We start from the raw sequence: 25,436 nt of genomic DNA on the forward strand, positions 1-25,436 counted from the left end.
GCCGCTCTTACGCGTCGGTCGGATAGGTGTGAGCCCTTTGCGCCTGCGATGCCGGTGCTGGATGTTGCAGATGAGAGGATGTCCTGCGACGCACGACTGCAGGATTTTCTTACTGCTTCCGGGTTGTCTCTGTTGGGAAACTGGTTTGTGAATGAGCGTTTGCGGTCGCCAGAGGAGGCGCTAAGTGATGGGGCTGATAATGTGTTGCATAGATTGCATTTGTTGCGGGTATACGCGATGCTCCGGGCGCGATTTACTGGTCTTCCGACTATGCCTCAAACTTGTCAGGCGCTTGAGTTACTATGCCTAGCGCAGACCCTGCGTCAGTTTATTACTAAATTGTACAGGTGCCTGCATGAGCAGCGGAGGGAGGTGGTGGAGGCTGCTAGGGCTAAATGGGAGAGGGATGTTGAGGAGGATATTACTGAGGCTATGTGGAGAATCGGCTGCGCACACATGAGAACATTGTCGCCCAACTATAGATTGCGGCTCATACACTTTAAATTCTTACACCGCTTATATTACACCCCCGCGGTCTACGAGCTATGGGGTTGCATGACAAAGCGTGCTGTGAACGTTGCCATGCTCCGGATGGTGATTTTCTGCACTTGGCGTGGACTTGTGGAGAGGTGCGCGCCTTTTGGGGTGAAGTGATGCATGCGATAGCTGGCATGACTGGCTTGAATCTGCTTTTCTCCCCAGTGGTGGCGTTGCTGGGCCTGCTGGATGGGGTGCCTTTGGAGTGGAGACGCCTCATGGGTATGCTGCTTTTGCTGGCGAGGAGAAGAGGGGCGATCTTCTGGGGGCGGGGCAGAGCTCCGCGGAGGTCTGATTGGCTGCGTGATGCCGCATTCTGTCAGGAGCAGCTGTCAATCTTTTGGAAGATGGCCCCGGCGTGCTCTCGCCCTAGAGACATTTGGGTGCCTTTCCGCTCCTTTTTGGACTCATCTGGCTAAACAGAGAGTCTCAGCAGCGCGCGTGAGGCCATGCATATGACTGTTTGGATTGGGTATTGCTCCCACACGTGTGGGAAATGCTGTTTGGCGGACGATCTTGCTACGTCAGTCTGCTCTGCCGCCTCCATCCTTCTGCTGTTTTGGTTGTTGTTAGTTTGTACCCCAAGAGCTCCTGCATTCAGATTCCCCCTGGGGGTGTGCTTTCTGTCGTTGCTATTGGTATGTATATGGGATGGTACTTGAACTTATGGCTCGGGCCTCGCTGGGATCCTTGATTCATCGGACTCTGCTCTTGGTCATCCCTGACGTTACTGTGTGCACACTTATGGACTCCTTGTGTTGTACTCATAGCTCTTGGGGCTGTTATTGTTGGTTTATGCAAATTTGTATAAATAAATAAATAAAAAAAATAAAAAATTGTGAGTTTAACACCAGGGAGGTGGCAGTTTCCATGGTTGCGGGGAGGTCCTCACAGCCCCCCCACGTTGATTGTTTAGCTGTGGATAATTGGCAGTCCTCAGGGCTGTGGGGGGGCACACCCTCCCCCACAATAATTGATTGTTAGCTCCAGGAGATGGCACTCCATGGTGTTCCGGGGTCAAATGGGTCCCCGTATATAAATAAATATATAAACTCCAGGGTAGTGGTGGTCCCTGGGGCATAAATAAACCTAGGCCCCATGAGCCCCCTCCTTCATTTTTTAAATGTCCCCGGGACCTGGCTCACCCGGTAGCATTCTTAAAACCAGCTCAGGAGACCCTGCTTGTGTTTTTCTTTTACATTTTTGCTGTGGATTTGTGACAAATTTGCAGCAATTATTTTTTTTTAAGTCCTTTTTTGTCCTGGGTTGGTCCCCTCTGGGACCCCAGCACCAGAGCTAAAGTGACAGGCTGTCCCTACTCTGCCCCTTTTCTTATTTTGTATCTTTTTTTCTGGGACTGGGCTGAAGACAAGTCCCAAGATGGCTGCCAACACTTCCTTGTTGTAGTGTTGGCAGGCAATCAGATCTCAGCACGACATCAGGAGGATTCAGGGAGTCTTTGCATTCCCATAAATACAAATGTGTTTTTTCTTTACTATTTCAAAAGCTTCTGAGCAGATTTACACCAAATAACAAATAGGGCTTTTTCTGGACCAAAAGCTACCTTTCTGCTGAATTTGGTGTAATTCTGTCCAGCGGGTTGGCCTCTATTCGTGTTCAAAATCCCTATGGAAATTAACATGGACAAAATGCGTTTTGGGACCATCCCTTTTTCTGGCCCTCCACTTCACACATCACCCATAAACTTTCCAGATAGCAACTGACATGAGCATCAGAATTTTTGGGGAAATGTTGTGAAGGTTCATCAACCAGTGCCAAAGATATAGGCAAGTCACAAAGACCTTTTCTATAGAAACTAGGTCCTAAGTATAACTACCTAGTGGCACCCACCACTAGTTAAAATAGATAGATAGATAGCTAGATAGATAGATCTCCAAAGAAAGATGGAACGTGAATTGTGACTCAAACACTCGCACTCTGAGCCTTTATCGTTTTTCATCCTTGTTGTTTTCCTTATGGCCAGAGTTCAAACATGTGCACAACCACCTTTAAACACAATCAACAAACAATAGACATGGAAAACACCTGCTACGTGTATCTGTGTACAACAGACAAAAAGTAACCCAACAACTGGGTAGAAAAAAAGGCTCCTGTACACACATGAATGTCATGGTATCTTACAGTATGTGAAAGTAAATAATGTCCTACTGACTTTGTTCATTAAACCTCACGATATTTTTGTGCCAGTTATAACTAAAAAGTGATTGCCAGCGCTTTAGTTTTACGAAGTGATGTGACCTAAAGCTGACGTGTGAATAATTGCTATACATATGTGTGTGTGTGTGTGTGTTTTGGTGTCATACATCAAAGGGTTTTGCAGTTGCAAAGTGTGCAATTCACTTAATCACCACAGGCTCCACAATCTATAACTAGGACATGGAGATTCACAAATGCCTTTGCGAGTCACAGTGGGCACAATCTGTAGCCACAATCTGACTCATCACAACCTGAGAGGATGAGAGTGATTGACAGAGACATCCCCCTTCCATAGCATTCCCAATGGCATGAACCAGTGCTCTGGAACCACCACTGTAGTTGCATATTATTAGTGACATACTCGCTCCTCAAACAGGGTGGTATTGGGTTTGTAAATCGGAAGCTGCTCAAGAGGAGAAGCGTTCACTTTGTGAATGCTGGCTTGGGCTTTGTAGGTAGCACACAGCTTTACATGGGAAGGCTGAATGGCCCTCCCATTGGCCTCTGCATTTTGCCTGTTTATTTTTATTACAGCCCCTCTCTTTCTTATTGGATCATTTTAAAGGGCAGTGACGAATGTAATGAAAAAGAAACAGGCACGGTGCCAAGGTGGATGTACGCAGGTCTGCTGTCCTTTGTAGGCCTCCTTCCCTGTAGTTTGGGCCATGTATGTGAGATTACCTAACAGAAACCTGCCTCACTAATGTTATTGGGCCAGGATTCTGCGAATACCAGACAATGGGCATTTTTGCACTATAACAGATGAGTACGTGTTAAAGCACAAACATTTTCCCAGATCACATAGCGGTCCTTGTTTTAACACACAGTCTGCCTTGTGATCAGATCATAAAGCACCAGGGTCTTCGTTGTTTGTGGGTGAATGCCCTTCACCATGTGACACGTACGTAGAGTTGACAAACGGTAACGGTCAAAACAAAGGGCCATCTTTATACTTTTTGACGCAAAACTGCGCTAACGCAGTTTTGTGTCCAAAAAATTAGCGCCGGCTAACGCCATTCTGAAGCGCCATGCGGGCGCCGTATTTAATCAATGACGTTAGCCGGCGTTAGCCGGCGGCGCTGCCTGGTGTGCGTGGAAAAAAACGACGTACACCAGGCAGCGCTGGCGTAGGGGGATATGGGGCTTGGGCGTCAAAAAATGGGGCAAGTCAGGTTGAGGCAAATTTTTCGCCTCAACCCGATTTGCGCCATTTTTTTCGACTCCCAACCCCCACAGAAATGACTTCTGTCTTAGCAAAGACAGGAGTCATGCCCCCTTGCCCAATGGCCATGCCCAGGGGACTTCTGTCCCCTGGGCATGGTCATTGGGCATAGTGGCATGAAGGGGGGCACAAATCAGGCCCCCCATGCCACAAAAAAATAAAAAAAAATGACTTACCTGAACTTACCTTAATGTCCCTGGGATGGGTCCCTCCAGTCTTGGGTGTCCTCCTGGGGTGGGCAAGGGTGACAGGGGGTGTCTCTGGGGGCATGGGAGGGCACCTCTGGGCTCCTTCAGAGCCCACAGGTCCCTTAACGCCTACCTTTTCCAGGCGCAAAAAAACGGCGCAAAAGCGGCCGTACATCATTTTTTTTGACCCGCCCACTCCCGGGCGTGAATTTTGCCCGGGAGTGTAAATACCTCGCACATGCCTCTGAGTCAATTTTTTAGACGTGAACGCCTACCTTGCATATCATTTACGCAAAGTAGGGGTCCACGCTAAAAAATGACGCAAACTCCATGGACTTTGGCGCTAGACGCGTCTAACTCCAAAGTATAAATATGGAGTTAGTTTTGCGTCGGAATTGCGTCAAAAAAAACGACGCAATTCCAGCGCAAACGGAGTATAAATATGCCCCAAAGTTTGTAAGTGGGATCTTCGGTTGTTTTTAAATCACCCCACCTAGCCCTGTTTTGGTAACTAACATTCAACTAATTACAAGTGCATGCGCATTTTTTTGCAGCAGGTACATTAACTCACTGAGCTGTACCACTGTGGCGTTTCGGCAACAACATTCTAAAACTCGCTGTCCACCCAGCATTACAAACCCAATAACCGAACCCCTCTCTATTCCGCACTGCCATGTGTTTCTAAACGCAGGTGCACGCGTGCGGCCTTATGCGCTCGCCCAAGGTACTTCGGAATCAAATCATGCCTTTATATGCCCGCGTCGACGTGCACAGAGCAGCGTAATGAACTATTCCTTAGGGCGAATATTATATGAATCCAGAACAAATCCAGAATAAACAATGTAAGTACACAGGACGAGCACACAGCGGATGAGTATTGTTCAGTCTCCCTGAATACGAGATGCATGTGGGGCTAGCTGCAGCGCTTGTACCGGTGGCGTCTTTAAAAAGCGGGGATTCGTTTGAAACATTCTGCTATAGCTGTGAGTAGATACTCAGTGGGGGCTCTGTAAACTCAAGGGCGATACTATTGTTGGCAACGGTTGTGACATATGTGCCATATTAAATAAATACATTAATTGACAACAACAGTAGAGTTCATTGTTAGGGTCGAGCGCGCAAGCTCTCTGGCCTGTTGTAATCTCTATGTGGGCTTTTGACCACATCCACTTTTGCCATTCATTCTTTGTTGTGCTTGTCTTAAATGCTTCATTTCTGGTGCATTTTGTGAAATGTCCCCCATCTGTGTGCCGACTTCCCTCCCAGGTGATTTCACTAAGTGAAATTTTTTGTTGGCCAACACATAACGTCACGCTTCCTCCTGTTAAAGTGTGAGATGGCCCCTCCAGTTTCAGTTTGCCTTTCATCCCAGCCACGATCCTTTCTAAACATCCACGCAGGGAGCCAATAAATCGCATGCTCATGGTGGCGTGGCACTTTTAATCGGCTTGCTTCTGTCAACTATTTTACTTTTCATTTACAATTTATGTGGCAAGAAACGTCCAGTTAGGAATTTACAATGCTAAAAGCTTTAACTTGAGCAAATGCGAGACCCATTACATTGCAAATGCTTGTTTTTATATCTTTCCCAACTTTCTCGATTGGAACAGAAATGACAAAGTGATCCATATCCACTGACCTTCTTGTACCTTATTTGGTGCATGTGGCATAACAGCCAAAGCTGCCGACTTTGGAATGGGGAACCAGGTTCAAGATATACCATTGCTTAAAATCCTGTAGTCACCTTGTGCATAAGAATACACTACTCTAAAAAAATTTTTTACTAAAAAATGATTCTGACTAGTGGAAGGTGAGATATTCAGTTCCAACAGTGGAGTTTTGCCAACTACGTGTTATGCTTGTATTGTGGGGTTCTAGCAAAATTCTGTCAATCTCCGCATGGCTGAATTGTTTCTCACACATAGTTTCAAGAAGGCAAAACAGTAAGTTGGTGAGCACCAGTGAGATTTGGCATCCCCTAATGCAGTTTTTGGTCACCAGGACGACATCAGTGAGATTTTTCCAATGCAGGCTGTCACGGCCGTTTGAGGTCAGAAGGCTGCCACTAGGGTAGAAAACCTACTTGAGTGGCAGCAAAATCAGCTCAAGTAGTTCTGTCCTCTGGTGTGCTGCGTGATGCCTTTTGTGCTGATTTGTCAGCACTGAACGCATTCCAGACACTAAGGGCCATATTTATACTCTGGTTGCGCCGAATTTGCGTCGTTTTTTTCGACGCAAATTCGACGCAGAACTAACGCCAACTAACGCCATATTTATACTCTGGCGTTAGACGCTTCGGGCGCCAAAGTGCCCGGAGTGTGCGTAATTTTTTAGCGTGAACCCCTTCCTTGCGTTAATGATATGCAAGGGAGGCGTTCCCGTCTTAAAAAATGACTCCCAGGCCTTTACGTGGTATTTATACTCCCGGGCAAAAGAGACGCCCGGGAGTGGGCGTGGCCAAAAACGGCGCATTTGCGCCGCTTTTTAACGCCTGGGTCAGGGATGGCGTTAAGGGACAAGTGGACTCAAAATGAGCCCAGAGTGCCCTCCCCTGCCCCAGGGACCCCCCCTGCCACCCTTGCCCACCCCAGGAGGACACCCAAGGACGGAGGGACCCATCCCATGGACATTAAGGTAAGTTCAGGTAAGTATTTTTTTTTTTAATTTTTGTGGCATAGGGGGGCCTGATTTGTGCCCCCCTACATGCCACTATGCCCAATGACCATGCCCAGGGGACATAAGTCCCCTGGGCATGGCCATTGGGCAAGGGGGCATGACTCCTATCTTTACAATGATAGGAGTCATGTTGATGGGGGATGGGCGTCGAAAAAAAATGGCGCAAGTCGGGTTAAGACGATTTTTTAGCGTCAACCGGACTTGCGCCATTTTAAGACGCCCTAACGTCATTTTTTCCCAACGCCGGCGCTGCCTGGTCTACGTGGTTTTTTTCCACGCACACCAGGCAGCGCCGGTCTGATTGCGCCGTCTAACGCCATTCCATAAATACGGCGCCCGCATGGCGCTTCAGAATGGCGTTAGACGGCGCAAAATATTTTGACGCTAAACTGCGTTAGCGCAGTTTAGCGTCAAAAAGTATAAATATGGGCCAAAGGCCAAAATTTATACTTTTTGACCCTAAATTTATGGCCCTAAATCATAGTGTGAGCAGAGCACTACATGCCTATTTCTACCCATTGACAGAACTTTGAGGAACCTTGCAGAGATTTTATATTACAAATTCTGTGGGAGAAAAATTCCACAAGTTCCGCACATCCCTAATTCTGACTTTGTATAAAGTAGTCTGGTACTTGTGTAAATAGCTCTAATAACCTTGAGCTAAGGTCATGTTATATAAACTGCAAAAATGGATGAATAAGTAATTAAAGCAATGCTAGAAAGGAGACTGGGCAATCATGAGTGAAATTGGGATTCCCAGGTAAAATTCTGCTATGCTTGGACCCACTTGCCTTATTTTTAAGTCACAGCCTACCAGACAGAGCAGCTGTCTTGTTTGCTAAAAGCATCTTGGGGACATTCAGAAAGCTGACCTGCCAATTGCATTCTACCAATTGCATACCATTCGCTGTATGGTTTGTGACTCACATTTTCTTGCTTTCCATTTGCTGTCTTTATTTGTTTTAGGCTGTAGAGCTTTAGTTCAGACCTTCCCTTGCCAAATCCTAATTTACAGTATCCTTCTGAGTGCTCCCTTTCTGTAAACAGGGCTCTAAATCTTGTTCTTATCTCATCACATTTGCTGTGCATTCAAAGACCGAGGTCAAATAACAGGCACTGTTTTCATAGGGCTCTTGTTTACTTTTATTTCTCTGACTTCAAAGTGAGAGGACTTATGTGACAATCTTGCTTGATACTGGGATAGGACAGAGTTTGTTTTGTAGAACAAAACAGTTAAATCAAGTACTTAAGAATATTTCAGAATTAGGAACATAATAAAGCACACTTTGTGTTACTTCTGAAGTGTGTCTGAAACAAATACTTGAATATGATGAAAACAAAACATTACAGTAGGTGATGCAGTTTCCGCACATTTTGGTCAGTGCACTGTATAGTGTTATCAGTAAAACTGTTTGTCTGTGCAAATGTAATGGTCATTTCAATGGAAAATGTGTTATCTGTGATGGCGGTGTGCTACCACACCATAAATAATCCACTCTACATGACTCCACTCTGCACTGCACCACTCTACTCCACACCACTGCACTCTGCTCTGCACCTCTTCGATTTACTCCATACCACTCCACTACACTCTGCACCACTCTATGCCACTGCACTGCATGGCTCTTCATGCTACGGCTCTCTACTCTACCCTTTACCACTCTACTTTATGACAGTGCACTCTTCACCACTGTACTCTGCTCTGCACCTCTTCGATTTACTCCATACCACTCCACTACACTCTGCACCACTCTATGCCACTGCACTGCATGGCTCTTCATGCTACGGCTCTCTACTCTACCCTTTACCACTCTACTTTATGACAGTGCACTCTTCACCACTGTACTCTACGCTACTGCACTCTTCGCAACTGCACTCTACAGCACTCCAATCTAGGCCACACCAATCTACCCTGCACAACCCTACACTACACCACTGTACTCTACGCCACTCTGCAACACTGTATTCTACACCACTGCACTCTATGCCAATCCACTCCATGCCAATGCACTTTACTCTTGAGGAAATTCGATTTTTAATACGATCGTATCGACCCGCCATTTTGTGGCCCGCCGCCATTTTATGTTGCCTTCACTCAGGCAGCACAGCGAACGAAGTCCATTCTGCCTTTTCTGCTTATTCTGCAACATGGTGTTCAAAACAGCCTTCTGCCTCTATCTTTACAAGGCTGGTATTAAGGTCTGACCGAGTACACTAATCCCTGTCTGGTTTTCTAATCCTTGTTTCAACTATCTGTAGGCTCACACTATTCTCCGCCGATCTTATCTTATCGTCTGGCCTTCGCTGTCCTTTTCTAGTATTCTCTCATTTCACAACTGTCCTCCAAACGCACACAAACTTATCGCACCACATGCAACTTCGTTGTGGATCGGTTAATGAATTAGTTCAAGGGAGGGGTGACAAACACAGCTGGAGGGGAGGCAACCTTAAGTCACTTGATACTTTGTTTTCCAATTCCTTCTATTGGTGCTGTCTTGTTTTCCGACATTTCTATTGGCTCTGTTCTATCTTTACATTATTCTTACTGGCTCCTTTCTATGTGTTCTGGGAGTGTATGTAGTTAATAAATGGTTTTTATACGGTATATAAGATTGTGCGCCACAAAGTAAAGGGGCAGTCTCCTGAGAACATACCTTGTGTACTTCTTGGACAACTGTACTAGCTGCAGCTAATAAAATCTGATCTTTTACGCCTGACAGAGTGTCCCGTGTCTCTGTTAGTTGAGGCAGGTGAATCCAAGGAGATTTCAGGCGTACCCTGCGCCGCCAGGCCCATAAGGTTCTGGTTCTTCAACTGGCGCCCAACGTGGGGCGGCTTCAGCGGTACCGGTTCTGCCTGAAGGTCGTGAGGAACCCCGCAAGAAAATTCTGGAGGAATCGCGAGCCACGTCAAGCGACCCCTGTATGTCGAAGTGGTCCGAAGGTCTTTTTCAGCGCGGTTACTCCTTCCTGACGGCTACTGACGACTGCTGCCCTGACTGCCGCCCTGCCTTGGCCCTTTCTTTGATGATGTATGGTAAAGCGAGACGATAGACGGGCCTCTGTTGGTGTAAGAAGACATCCTTAGTTAAGTATTTGGTGGGTCGCGCCCACAAATTTTGGTCTTTGTTTTGTCCTTAGGTCCTTAGATTTGGCCATTGCAGTGGCCAAAGCCGAGGGGTAAGTGCATTTGTGCTGTGTAAACTGAAAGTTTTACCCCCTTGATGTTTGTGAACAGCCAGTAAAAATCGTGAGATGTCTGGTCTGACTAAGTTTGGAAAACTTTGTTGCTTTGGTTGTAATAGGGACTCCCAGCTTGAGGACTCCTGTCCGATTCCTTCGGTTGGAACTCCCACATATGAGCTCTATTCTAAACATGGTGTTGGTCCTATTGCCTTTAATAAGACATGGACCCGATATACAAAGAAAGATGGTGTTTTAAAATGGCCAGAAAATGGTAGTTTCGAAACTGATGTGCTAGATAATTTAGAAGCAACGTTATTTAAAAGAAAAGCCCGGCCGGCAATGTTTGACTCTTTTCGCCTTTGGCGTAAGGAAGCCAAACAGAGAGAAATTAAACAAGCGAAACGAGATAGAAAAACACAGGGAATGACGATTATACAGGCTGCTCAGCAATTCAAAGATGATGAAATAGATAATGCAATGGAAATTTCAGACAGACAGCATCGAATGGCAATAGATAAATGCTATCCGACGTTGCCTATCTCTTCCCTTGATAAGAGAAAAGATTTTGAGGAAGATTCCTTAATGTCCCACTTATTGAAATTGCCTCCGCCCTATGTACAAGGTGCTAATACACCCCCGATGTTACAGCCTGTTCAGCCGCCAGTTGTGCTTCCGCCTGCTCCAGCTTTTCCACATTTGCTTCCTCAAGTATTGCCTATGCCAGCTTTGCCTTTAACTCCTTTGCCTTCTGCTCCTTTGGCAATTCCTAATGCTCCTTTAGTTAATTCACCTAATACCTTGTCCCCTATCCTTATGTCAAATTCTCCATCTATGCGTAAGCGATTTGCAGATATTGTCTCTGGTCTCTTATCACCTTTCTTTGAAGCTTTAAATGTGTCTCCAGCTTTTTCTCAAAGACAGTCTCGTAGTCAATTCCCAGACTCCGAAGAGCGAGAAAAATTGGACTCACTTGCTTGTAGATGGATCAAGAAGGGTCCCCAATATAGTACGTCTGATATTATGTCCACCTTTCTGCAATGGAATGCACCTACGCAGAGATATGTTTTTAAAGTTATGTGCGATACTCTCGCTAAAGAATGGGAGGGTATGAATTTGGGTTCGGTCCCACAGGATCTGTTAGATGTTCAGGCTGACTTTGAAAAAGGACTTATTGTGGGTCCTAAGGTTGAAAACGCTGTCAGAACACTTATTTCTTTCAGATCCCTATTGTTCTCACAGACTTTTCCTGATTCTGATCCTTCAGTTAGGACAGCACTGAAAAACTATCCCATGAGAGAGGTTTCTCCAATATGGAAGGAAGAAGTTGCAGCAGCAGGTGCTAATCCAGCTATTCCTGCGCATTTTCAGCGCATATGGATACATGTCCCCTGGAAAAGGTCTGAAGTTTTAGCACTTAAACAGTCACTACCAGATTCACGCAAAAATCCTGCTGGTTACTATAAAGAGTTGTCGCAAACAGTTGATGCATGTACTATGAATCTAGCAGATATTGACATGTTGATGGGAAATGTAGTTCCACAGACAATATGGGCTAAAATTCGTAGAGAGGATCACGCTCAAGAATTAGGCGGCGATTGGAACGCTATTATTGCCGCAGATAGAGGTCAAGTAGGTGGTGCAAAGCCCGACGCTTTGATCTCAGAACTCCCTGGTAGGATTATTACATTAATGAAAACAATGATGCCTGCTTTGAGAGTTAATTGGGATAAGCTAGCAGCATGTAAACAAAAGAAAGATGAAAGTGTTTCCGATTTCTTTACCCGATTCGAGGAGACATTCATTGATCACAGTGGTCAAGATATGGCTACAGAAGGGGGACAGCGATTATTTGTGGATAAGTTCGTATATAACTTGCTTCCTGAACTATCACACAAGCTAAAAGACTCCGAGAGTTCATGGGCAGTTTCTTCTTCCGCCCAGATATTGGCTACTGCACAATATTATGAAAATAGAGACAAAGAAGAAAGGGAAAAACAAGAGAAAAAGACGAAAGAATTAAAAACTAAAGTTCTCTTGCAACAGGCTTATCCTCCTCGTTATGTTCAGCCTCAGTTTCAACAGCCTCCGCAGTTTCAGAGGTTGTATCAAAAGCCTGAACCATTCATTTCAAGACCTTTGCTAGGTCCCAATCAATGTGCTTATTGTAGGGAGGAAGGTCATTTTAAGAACAGTTGTCCGGCATTGTTGCAGCGTAATGGAGCAACATCTGCTTCACGAGGTCGTGGTGGTCCTCAGTCAGCAAATAGAGGTAGAGGTCGAGGTGTGTTAACCCAAGAGCAGCGTTCTTTTGTTCCTCCAAATTCCGGAAATTACTTTGACCAGCAAAATGTTAGGTCTACACAGTATTACAGTGAGGATCAGTATATTGAAGGAGGGAATGAAAGTCTTCATTTTGAATAGGACAGCCATGGACAAAGTAAGGGGGTTACGTCAATTCCAGTGGATCAGAATGGACCTTATGTTAATGTCACTACAATGGGTGTTTCAGAGCCATTTCTTTTAGATACTGGTGCCATGAGAAGCTCTATCATTCATTCTAAACTCCCTGGCGCACCTTTGTCTGGCTTAACGAATGTATCTGTAGGATTTTCTGGCGCCCCTGTTCGCAATCCAGTTTCTTGCCCTTTGCCTGTTTCAATAGGCCCTTATGATTTAGAAGCTCCGCTTCTTCTGACGAATGGTTGTGGTGAAAATCTGTTGGGTTTAGATCTATTAAAAAGAATGCATGCTACGATATATTGTTCACCTTCTGGTGTATACCTCACTCTAGGACAGAAAATGACTAGTCCAATGTACTTATCAAAAGATCAATTCCCACCTGAATTGCTTTCTCTTCCCGAAACGCTTTGGGCTATGGGTCCGAATGACGTTGGTTGTCTTGAGATCCCACCTTATGTTGTTACTCTTAAGCCCAATGCTGAAATGCCACGTATTCCGCAATACAGAATCTCTACTGAAGGTGAGAAAGCACTTCTAGAAATTGTCCATGATTTGATTCAGAAGGGTGTGGTTGAGGAAACGAGAGGAAATACATGTAACAGTCCTGTCCTTCCGGTTCTTAAACGCACTGATCCTTCTCAGCCTCCTGTTTATCGTTTTGTAATTGATCTTCGGGAGGTAAACAAGATTGTCGTACCGCAGTTTCCTGTAGTCCCAGATATCACTGCTCTGTTGACGATGATACCTTCTACAGCGACTTGGTTTTCAGTTATTGATCTAAAGAATGCTTTCTTTAGTATTCCCATCGCCGAAGAGAGTAGAGATATTTTTGGTTTTTCCCTCGGAGGCCGAAGCTTCCGGTTTAAACGCGCACCTCAAGGTTATTGTGAAAGTCCCTCTATTTACAGTCAAGCTCTAAAATGTCATCTTGATGCCTTTTCCTTACCGTCCGGTGCCGCTCTCATTCAGTACATGGATGACTTATTAGTTGCAGCCGATTCAGAGGAGATTTGCAAAAACGTGACCGTTGCACTGTTGCGTCATTTGTTTGATCTGAATCACAAGGTTTCTCCTTCTAAATTACAATATGTCTGTCGCGAGGTGACTTATTTGGGTCATCTCTTGTCAAAGGAGGGACGACGATTGACCCCCGAACGAATTCAGGCAATTGCACAAATGTCAGTGCCATCCACACAAAGAGAGGTACGTGCCTTTTTGGGCATTACTTCTTATTGTAGACAGTGGATTCCGAGTTTCTCTTTATTGGCTAAACCGCTGTTGGCGCTAACTTTAAAAGATACGCCTCAGCCTCTTCCGTGGACTAACGAGTGTCAGAAGAGTTTTACTGATTTGCGTATTGCTTTGTGTTCTGCTCCTGTATTGGGTACTCCTGATTACAGTAAGCCCTTTACGCTCTATGTCCACGAAAGAGAGGGTTGTGCATTGTCAGTCTTAACGCAGCGTTTTGGAGATCAACAGCGACCATGCGCATATTTCTCAGCTACGTTAGATCCAGTAGCTAAAGCATTGCCTAGTTGTCTTAAGGCAACAGCGGCAGCAGCAATTTCTATTCGACAGTCTGCTGGAGTAGTACTAGATAATACTCTCATTGTTATGGTGCCACATGCAGTGGATACCTTACTAAATAGGACAAAAACGCAGCATCTTACGAGTGCTCGGTTGTCCGGATATGAGCTGACGCTTTTGGCTAGTCACATACACATCAAACAATGTAATACCCTGAATCCAGCTACTTTGTTGCCTCTTCCAGAAGAGAGAGATGTCTCTGAACAGCATGATTGTTTTCTCCGTACTGAAGAAGAGACTAAGGGTAGAATTGACCTAAAAGACACGCCATTAGTGAATCCAGATGGAACACTATGGGTAGATGGTTCTTGTTTCAAGCTCCCGAATGGAGATACAGTTTCAGCCTACGCTATTACTACTTTGCATACGATTGTGGAGACAGCACGCATTAGACATAATTCAGCTCAGGCAGCTGAATTGATAGCCTTAACTAGAGCGTGTGTGTTATCCAAAGGAAAAAGAGTAAACGTGTACACTGATAGCCAATACGCTTTTGGTGTAGCGTTTAACTTTGGGCGCTTATGGAAGGAAAGAGGATTCTTTACTTCCCATGGTACTAAGATACAACATGGTCAATTAGTGACTGAACTTCTTGAGTCACTAACAATGCCTACTCAGATAGCAATCGTGAAGTGTAGTGCACACAAAAAGATTGTGGACGATGTTGGTCGAGGAAATGCATTTGCAGATGAGGTAGCGAAAAAGACAGCCAGAGACAACACAAGTCGAATGTATGTTGCAGGTCCCGCAAACTGCGTAAGAGAAAAGGGAATGTGTGAAGATACAGTAGAAAGTGTGAAATCAATTCAAAGAGAGGCTACGGAGAATGAGTTGAGAAAGTGGAAGGAAAGTACAGGAATGTTAGATGAGATGGGATGTTGGGTTGAATTATCAGAACATCAACGTTGGCTGTTACCAGATGCTTATGTACTACCTGTAGTTACTATGGCACATGGTCCAGCTCACCTAAGTGCAAAAGGAATATGTAAACTTCTGGCTCCAGTGTGGCAAAATGAGGGGATCCCAAAGTGTGCAAATAATGTAGTAAAACATTGTATTGTTTGCTTGATGTACAATCCGGGAAAGGGAACCCCAACTCCAGCAGGTCATTTTGCTCCTCCAACATATCCATTTGAGGTGTTGCAGATCGATTATATTCACATGGAACGATGTAACAACCTCAAATATGTTCTGGTGGTAGTATGTGCTTTTTCTAGATGGGTAGAAGCCTACCCTCTGAAGGACAATACTGCTTTATCAACTGCCAAAATACTTTTGAAAGAATTCTTCCCTAGGTTTGGTTTGCCGCGCATTGTCTGGAGTGACAATGGGAGCGAATTTGTGGGTCAAGTCATGCAAAAAGTTTGTGCAGGTCTTGGCATAAAACAGAAGTTCCACGCGGCGAATCACCCACAGTCGGCTGGTTTAGTAGAATGCTACAATGGAACCTTGAAGCTTAAAATTGCTAAGGTGCAAGCTAGCACAGGACTTAATTGGCCTGATGCTTTACCATTGGCTCTTCTGTCCACCAGAACAGCAGTACACTCTCGTTTGGGGCTTAGCCCTTACGAAGTGATATTTGGTCGCCCAGCTAATGTATGGGGAGTTCCTCGCCCTAAGAAATACTCAGACTTGCCATACCCGATGTTGATTGACTACTTGCATGACCTTACAACTAAATTGCGTGTTCTTCATCAACAGGTTCAGAGTGCTCTACCAGAGGCTTCCACAGACCCAGGTCATTCCATCCGACCAGGTGACTGGGTCTGCACGAAAAATTTCCAACGACAGAGAAATTTGGAGCCCAGATGGAGAGAGCCACGCCTGGTTCTTTTGACCACAAGAACAGCAGTTAAAGTCGAAGGAAAGAAAAACTGGGTGCATGCCGTGCACTGCAAGAAAGTGCCTTTGCCCTTGCCTTTCGATCAGTGGGTCCGTAGAGGCATCAGTGACTCTGAAAGTGAGAAAGTTCCGCAATTTGTACCATTCAGTGATGCGCGTCTAATTGGAACACTTTCTGAGAAAGAGGACGACGACATCCTTCAAGAAGCAATACCATCGCATCGTCGCTTGAACATGACAAATCCAGGAACATTGTTTCAAAACCAGACTGCCTCTGGACAGGAACGCTATAATTTGAGACCAAGACCAAAGAACTTGTAAATTTCTCTCCTATGTAGTACTCTATCCCGGTTGCAGGGTCACGGTAGGAGTCTTAGTTACGACCTGAGTAAGTGGCAATAGGCCTGCAGGACCTCACAGTGTCATAGGACGGTAGATAATCGTGACTACAGTGATTGAGGAAGATTGCCGTGAGCATCCACTTAGAAAGATGGAGGCTACATTAGATAAAAGAGAAAGTAAAAATGTAAAGAATAATTGTAAAGAAATATGTAGTCGTTGTAGTATTGCTCTATGCGTCATTATATTGTCGTGTATTCTTTTGGCATCTGTAAACTGGATCATTATTACTCTGCAGCAAAAAGTTGTCTCTTCTCCTACCTCTACATCTTCTTCTACTATCTCTCCGCACCTATTTCACACTCTTCCCCAGTATGAACTCATCAGAAGAACTGAATACTTTAACAATTCCTTCGTCCAGTTGTTACATCAACATCAGTTAGTGATCAATACAACTGACTGTTGGGTGTGTGGACTCATACCACATACGGTAGAAAAAGGAATGCCATATTTAGTTCTTCCATTCTCCTATGAAGGTTCCGCTTGGGCTTATTTTGTCATTTTCAATAATGCATATCAAAGTAAAATTAAACAACCTGTCAGTTCACATAGTGTTGGTTCAGATTTCAGTCATAGTTTATTGATAAAGGGAATGGTAGCTATGGCTAAAATCATGGAAAAAAGTGAAGCTTCCATAGATGAAAGAAAAGCATATACCAATTGGAACATAACTAATTACATTTCCAGCCTCAATGATAAGGTTAAGCAAGGAAAATCTCCTCCGATACGGGTCATACCCCAACAAGGAAATTTCTGTCTGCAAATAAATGGTACAACTCCAAACACCGGACAAAGAGAAAGTTTATGTTCCCATACATATGTTTATTCAGCCCTGAATTCACTGCCGTTAGTACCATCTCAAGGTACATACTTCGTTTGCCACGATAGGGCTTATACATGGTTGCCAGCTGATTTCTCTGGTACTTGTTATATAGCCTTTCTTCTTCCCCCTACATACACCGCTCCTGCGAACCATCATAAAAATAGATATGGCAGAGGGATTGTGGATTCGAAAGACACAGCAGGACAAGAGGGAGGAGATTTCCTCAAAGGATTTCTTCCCTTCTGGGGTCCAATGGCCAACAGCAGAAATATAAGGCAATTGGTTCGTGTCGTAGAAACCACCATAGACATCACTGTAGGAGCTTTAAGTAACATTACAGCTGAACTACAGGCTGATCGTCTTATGACCTTGCAGAACCGTGTTGCCTTAGACTTTGTTCTTGCGGACCGTGGTGGAGTATGCAAATTGATCGGATCAAGTTGCTGTATTTTCATACCTAATGACGCTCCGACAGTATACCAAGCTATCTCTAAGTTACACATAATCTCCGAGTCGATTCATCAGGACGAAGGAGATTGGTCCTTTTCAGAGTGGTTTTGGGGATTACTGTCCAAATGGGGTTGGAAGGTATTGACATTCTTTGGAGTAATTTTAGCTTTTATATTCTCTTGTTGTCTTTGTATGCACTGCGGTCCTGCCATCTGCAACCTATGTGCTACTGCATGTATTCCCAAACCCAAGTCACAAAGAGCAGAGAATATCAAAATGATGGTACAGCAACAGCTTGATGATCTCATGGCCATAGACATCGACTCAGATTAACATGAGTTTGTGTATCTTGCCTGAGTTCTGGCAAAAGGAGGGTCTGAGGAAATTCGATTTTTAATACGATCGTATCGACCCGCCATTTTGTGGCCCGCCGCCATTTTATGTTGCCTTCACTCAGGCAGCACAGCGAACGAAGTCCATTCTGCCTTTTCTGCTTATTCTGCAACATGGTGTTCAAAACAGCCTTCTGCCTCTATCTTTACAAGGCTGGTATTAAGGTCTGACCGAGTACACTAATCCCTGTCTGGTTTTCTAATCCTTGTTTCAACTATCTGTAGGCTCACACTATTCTCCGCCGATCTTATCTTATCGTCTGGCCTTCGCTGTCCTTTGCTAGTATTCTCTCATTTCACAACTGTCCTCCAAACGCACACAAACTTATCGCACCACATGCAACTTCGTTGTGGATCGGTTAATGAATTAGTTCAAGGGAGGGGTGACAAACACAGCTGGAGGGGAGGCAACCTTAAGTCACTTGATACTTTGTTTTCCAATTCCTTCTATTGGTGCTGTCTTGTTTTCCGACATTTCTATTGGCTCTGTTCTATCTTTACATTATTCTTACTGGCTCCTTTCTATGTGTTCTGGGAGTGTATGTAGTTAATAAATGGTTTTTATACGGTATATAAGATTGTGCGCCACAAAGTAAAGGGGCAGTCTCCTGAGAACATACCTTGTGTACTTCTTGGACAACTGTACTAGCTGCAGCTAATAAAATCTGATCATTTACGCCTGACAGAATGTCCCGTGTCTCTGTTAGTTGAGGCAGGTGAATCCAAGGAGATTTCAGGCGTACCCTGCGCCGCCAGGCCCATAAGGTTCTGGTTCTTCACTCTGTAACACTGAACTATATGTCCCTGCACTTTGGGCCAGACTACTGTATGCCACTCTAATCTACTCTGCACCGCTGCACTCTATGCAACTGCACATTACACCACTTTACTCTAATCCATGACACTCTATGCAACTCTGTGCAACTGCACTCTATCCTGCACCACTCCACTCTATGCCTTTTCACTCTACACTGAAACAATCTATTTTACACCACTGCACTTTATGTCACTGTACCCTTCACCACTCCACTCTATGCCATTGCACTCTATGCCACTCTACTCTTGACCACTACAGTCTACACACCTGCACTCTATGTCACTACACTCTATGCTACTGCACTCTACTCTGCATCATTTTCCTCTACATCTCTGCTCTCTATGCCAATCTACACCACTTCACTGTGACACTCTACTCTGCAACACTGTCCTCTTCACCACTGAACTCTATGCCACTCTACGCTTCACTACTCTATGCACCTCCACTCTACACCACTGCACTCTATTCCACTGCACTCTATGGCATTATACTTCACTCTATGCTACTCTATTCAGCACCACTCTGTGACACAGCACTCTATGTCAGTCAGCTCTACTCTGCACTCTACACAATTGCACTCTGTGCCACACAACTCTACTCTGGGACACTGCCCTCTGCTTCACTCAAATCTATGACACTCCACTCTGCCCCACTCTATGTCATTCTACCTTATGCCCCTGCACGCTAATCCCCTGCATTCTATACTACTCTTCTCTGCACCACTCTTCTCTTACACCACCCTACTCTGCACCACTTCACTCTGTCACTCTACTCTGCACCACTCCACACTGTGCCACTCTACTCTGCACCACTCCACTCTGCACCACTGCACTATATTATGTACCGCCTTAATCTATGCCACTGCATTTCATGGTGCTGCATTGTACGCCACTGAATACAATGCCACTGCAATCCATGCCACTGCACTCTACACCACTGTACTCTGCAACACTCTATGCTAGTGCATTCTACATCAGTCCACTCTACGTCCCTCCAGTTTATGCCACTCTACTTGACTCCACACTATACCACTCCAATACCAGTGGCAAAACAAAGTAACAAAGGACCCCACAGCCCCTGCAGTGCAGTGGGGCCCCAAGCTCCAGGGTGCTCCCTCGGCACAGTACTCTGGCCTGAGAGCTCCTGAGTGGGTTCCGTGGGGACAACCATCCATGTACTTTGGAGGGGGGCCCCCATGTTTTGTTACACCACTGTGCAATACACAACACTTTCTGCCACTCTATTCTACAACACCCTAGTCCACTCTTCACCATTCCAATCTATGACACTCTATGCCACTCTTCTCTATGCTGCTAACTTTTAGCCATGCTGAACTGCAGCCATGTTGGTGTACAACATGGCTAAACACATTGGCAAAGTAAATAGTTCTTGCATAGGTGAGACCTTTTGGCTTTGCCAATGCTTGTTGGCATTATAATTGCTTTTAAAAATACTCACAATTATTCTATTATGCCACATCGCACATTTGATATTTAATTCATGTAAAAGTCCTACCACAGAAGTAGAGGAACAATCTGAACAAAAAGACCATGAGCAAACTGTTATTCACATCAAGCGTTATTTTGCATTCTCGTGTGAAGCATTTTGTGCTACAAAAAAGGGCAACATGCCAGATTGGCATTTCTCTTATTTTTGCATAAATCTTTGGGCATTTCACGTAATTTCCTAAAGGAAATCACATAAATTTCGCCCAGGCTTAGTTGCTGCCCCCTCTAAATGTTGACCTCTTTGCAACATGTCCATCTTCGTTCCCCTCTTTAAGACCAAATCTATGACCTCATAGCCAACAATACAGTCAGTTCACTGCAGAAAACTCCACGCAAGAGATAGCACTTTAATTGATCTCAATGAACTTCTCTGATTATTATCAGTTAATGAACATGTAAACTTCTGCATACTCTGATTAGAATCAGAACAACTGTGTATTCCAGCCCTCTATATTTGCAGAACACATTTAAAATATTTCACCCACTTTCCCTACAAGAGATCCAGCAATGAGCTCTATGTTGAAAGCCTGAAGGGGAAGAATGGACAACGGTTGCAAAAAATAGATACTCTTAGTCTGTAAATGTTGTTATTTTTTTCTCATTTGTATTTGGAGACAGGAATCTATAGGAGATAACTCAAGATGGATGTGGGCAATCAGATGGGTTCCTTGCTTTTTACAGTGTATGGTGATTGGAACATTATTTACACCCAGGCTTGATTACACAAACTCACTATATGGGATGTAGTAAGGTGCTCACAGGAAAACTTCAAGTGTTTCATAATGAAGCTGTACGTCTTGTGTTGGCCCTAAGGACAGTTTATCACATCTCCTTGGCCAGGGAAAGCCATCTGTGGATTATTGGAGAGGCCCACATCCAAATTAAAGACTTAGGGGGTTATTGTGACGGTAAAGTGACGGATATACCACCAGCCGTATTACGAGTTCCATAGGATATAATGGACTCGTAATACGGCTGGTGGTAAATCCGACACTTTTCCGTCACTTTTGGGACGGATTAACACCTCCTCCAAAGTTAGAATAACCCCCTTAGTGTGATACATCACAGTTGCTGTGATCTGTGATTTACTGTCTCAGAGACAAGATACTTCTAGGTCTCTTAGATGAAAAGCCCTCCAGGCTTAGGATTGCTTCACCCAGGTCTTTACTGCCTTACCATTCTGGGTGGTTGCACACTGTTTGTATGGAGCTAACAACGTGTTGTTTCTTTCTGTGGCTCTGAGGTGTGAGCTCTCTTTCAACAAAGTCGAATCACGCCCAGAGACCTAGCTATTTGCTCAAATACTCCTCTCATTAGTACTACTTAGTGGGTTGGTCTGTCTGGAGGCAGGAAAGGCCTAGAGAGACATCTCTGGATCCTGAGCTCTATATACATGTTTTACAATTCATCTAAACCTCGCACAGCTGAAGGCTTTAGTGCTCCTTTGTAACAAAAGGTTGTCAGAATAAGCAGCATTCAGACCTCTAGTTCTAACCAATCACAGAGGGACTCCTTTCCAAGTAGATCCTCCCGAGCTTCCCAAGATGCATCCCACCCTTTGGTGGCTCACAGAAAATAGGAGGATGCTTCAGGTAACAGGCTCCATGTCTAGAAATAGGAATAGCTCAACATCATTGCCTCTCAATCCTTCTGCCGTTCACACTTACCACAAATGAGCTGTACAAGATTTTTTTATTATTGTTTTCCTTCAAATGTTTATCCAGGGCTGCTTGCATGGGCCATTATAAGGAAGCAGAGATGACATACTTATGGCACGCTTTTGGGACAAGACAAAATCCAATCTGCGATAAAACTTGGACCATAGAAGATTTCCCAAGTCACAAAATGTCTCATAAATAATGCAACGCTGTATTACTATTCTAATGCAACTGTACTTCACTGAAAAAAACAAAGGTTACAGGGACATTATAGTGAGGAAATAGAATTAAAAAACATAAATAGTCACTAAAATATGAAGGTTACAGGGGCGTTATAGTTAGGCTCACATTTTAAATGTACAAAACCATAGAAAGTCATGAGTTATAGTTAGAGTTACCTCAAGTAACTATAACTCATGCCCTAAGATAACTATAACTCGTGTCCCCGTCATGCACAGTTTTTCGTCAAAAATGTTACAGCAAATATAACATTCATATTATCAATGATGTTATCAAAGGGAGCATGAGTGCCGTAATTTGTGGGGTAATTAGCAGTGCATGGTGAGGCTGTGAGTTAAACTTACCTTAGGGCATGAGGAGGTGGTGGTCACTGGGGCTTTTATGGTTCCAAAATGACCCCTTTTCTTTTTCTAAATATTTGTCCTGAGGAGGTGGTGATCCTCAGGGCTTCGGGGGCTGCGTGGCCCCGCAAAAATCATTTACATTTTGGACAGTGTGGTGATCGGGGATGGGGGTGCACGCGGCACCCACCTGTTATATCACAGCCCTCTGGAGGTGGTGGTCCAGAGGGCAGCAGGAGCGCGGCCCCGGGTAGGTGCCCGGTTTGTTCCAGGACGTGGAATTTCACGACACTCATAGTTTTGTGGCCTGCGTACTCCTATGAAGCCCGTACTTTAGGATGGGATAGGCGACTTGCTGATAGACTGACCATGACGTGCAGCCGATATGAGTAAGTGACCGACCAGCACTTACTGTAGTAAATCCTAATCGGGCTTTAGTATTATTATCAGGGGAAGTGTTATTTGTGGTTCTGAAGAAGCGTCAGTGGATCCTACGTGACCATCTAGATGCGAAAAACATGTTGACCTAGCATCATAGGATTGGGGGCATTACCCACTTTCCCTTATTAGAGTGCAGCTGAGCATTATCTCCATAAGCACTCCCCCATTTCACTTTTTAATCTTGGCCTTAACCTACTTCTGAATTATTAAATACGTTGGTTATGGTTTTGAACCAATTTTATTTGTCTTCTTTCCTCTTCTGCATACACCTATAGTTCGTGTTCATCATAGGTTTGGCCAACATTGGTATAAGATTTCCGGCTAAGAACCACCACCTTTACAAGGGGTGGCCCGTCGGACATTGCAGCACCGGTCTGATGAGGAGCTTGCCCAGTGATGAAGCTTGACATCTTATTGGGTGTGTGAGGGCTCTCTAGCTCCTGGTTATCAGTTGTCCTGTGCCCTTTTAGCACTTTGCCTTTGGAACAGTGTACCTTATAATTGTCATAAGTTATATTTGGGAGAATGTACACTGGACCAGTAATCTCCCTGTTCCCTCTTCTATTATAGGCAGCAGGGAGGGGTCACGCAGCCCCCATATAAATGATAAGCTCTGGGGAGGTGGCACTCCCCAGGGAAGCAGGAGGGGGCCAGAAGCCCACCCCTGAATTTGTAAACAAATGCCCTGGGACTTGACCCACCCAGGGGCTCCATAGTAACGAAGCACAGAAGACCGCACTTTGTTTTTTTTATTTTTTATTTTATGGTGGACCGCGGACCCACCGCAGCTCCATTGATAACATTTAAAAACAAGCACCTTTTAGCCCTGCGGGTGTCCCTTTGGGACCCCCCCACCAGAGGTAAGGGGCCAGGGTGTTCATACGCTGTCCCCTTTTCTTTATTTTGTACTTTTTTTTTGGCCGAGTCCCAAGATGGCTGCCAACACTTCAAAGGCTTCTGTTGTTGAAGTGCTATCAGCCAATCAGATCTCTGCATGAGATTGTGAGGGGTCACAAATCCTTTGCGTCCCTATATATATACAAATTTGGATTTTCTTTCATTTCTCTAAAACTACTGAACATAATTATACCAAAAACAAATAAAACTGCTTTCTGGACCAGTACCTACCTTTCCGCCAGATTTGGTGTCATTCCGTCCAGTAGTTTTTATGCTATTGCTGATGAAAAAATGAATGTGGTAATAGTGTTTTGGGACCCCGCTTTTTTACAACACCCCCAGACGGATCACCCCAAAACTTTCCAGAAAGCAGCTGACAGAACTGACAAACCTTTTGGGACAGTTCCGTGAATATTTGTTAAGCAGCACCAACAATATAGGCAAGTAAAAAAACACTTTTTATATAGAAACTATAACTACCGAGTTATGATCGCCACTAGGTAATGCACATGCAGTACTTCCCTGTTTTTCTAAGAACTACAAACAAAGGACTTATGGTTGAGCAAAAACGCTGGCATTGCCAGACTTAGCAGCACATGTTTTATACAGGCAATAACTAATTGCAGATCAGTAATCTTGGCAAATATCATTTGAATTGTGGTTAATCAAAGGGCAAGTATACACTTAACAAAGCCACTGAGAGGTAGTGTAAGTAATATCTGGAATGTTCTCAGAAGACAAATACTGTCTGACTGCATTGTCTTCAGAGGTCATATACTATCGGTAAATAGTATTTTCAAAGGCGACTATTGTTTAACAACTTTACGTTGTATATATGCTAATCAGACAGCAAATGAAGTGCCAATATAACGTAGTCACAAAGCAAATACTGTATACAGTGAAATCAAAAAACATATTCGTTCGGAGTACAGTGCAAATGCAAAATGAGTAGAAATACGATGTGAAGAAGACGAGTCTAATTCAGTGCAATTGGAGTGTGTCCAGTGCTTAATTTGTGTCTGTTGTTTCCGGCACCGGCACTTATTTTGAGGGCCGGGGCTTATTCTTCTGCCTCAAGCATTTGCTGCGAGCAAAAGACACATATGTGAAAGACGGAAGAAGGAAAAACAAAAAAGCGTCATAAAGGGAGAAAGTAGAAAGTTGCAGGATGAACTGAAGGGGCAGGGGTGGCCGTAAATGGATTGAAGAGTCCCGAGATGGCTTCAGGATTATGCTGCCTCAGTATTCAGTGCTTGCAGATTTAATTACAGCAGCCTCGTGTTTAAGAGAAGGGCTTTGAGCACCGGCACCTCCTAATTTACAAATTAAGCACTAAGGGCCGTATTTATACTTTTTGACGCAAAACTGCGCTAACGCAGTTTTGCGTCAAAAAAATTAGCGCCGGCTAGCGCCATTTAGATGCGCTGTGCGGGCGTCAAATTTATACTTTGACACACGGCGGCGCAACAAACAGGGGGGAGTCATTATTTCGTGACGTACACAGCGGCGTCAAGTCGTAAAGGAAACCAACGTTAACGCGACGCAAATGACTGTGG

The sequence above is a fragment of the Pleurodeles waltl genome, chromosome 7 (assembly GCF_031143425.1).
Source record: "Pleurodeles waltl isolate 20211129_DDA chromosome 7, aPleWal1.hap1.20221129, whole genome shotgun sequence".
NCBI lineage: Eukaryota > Metazoa > Chordata > Amphibia > Caudata > Salamandridae > Pleurodeles > Pleurodeles waltl.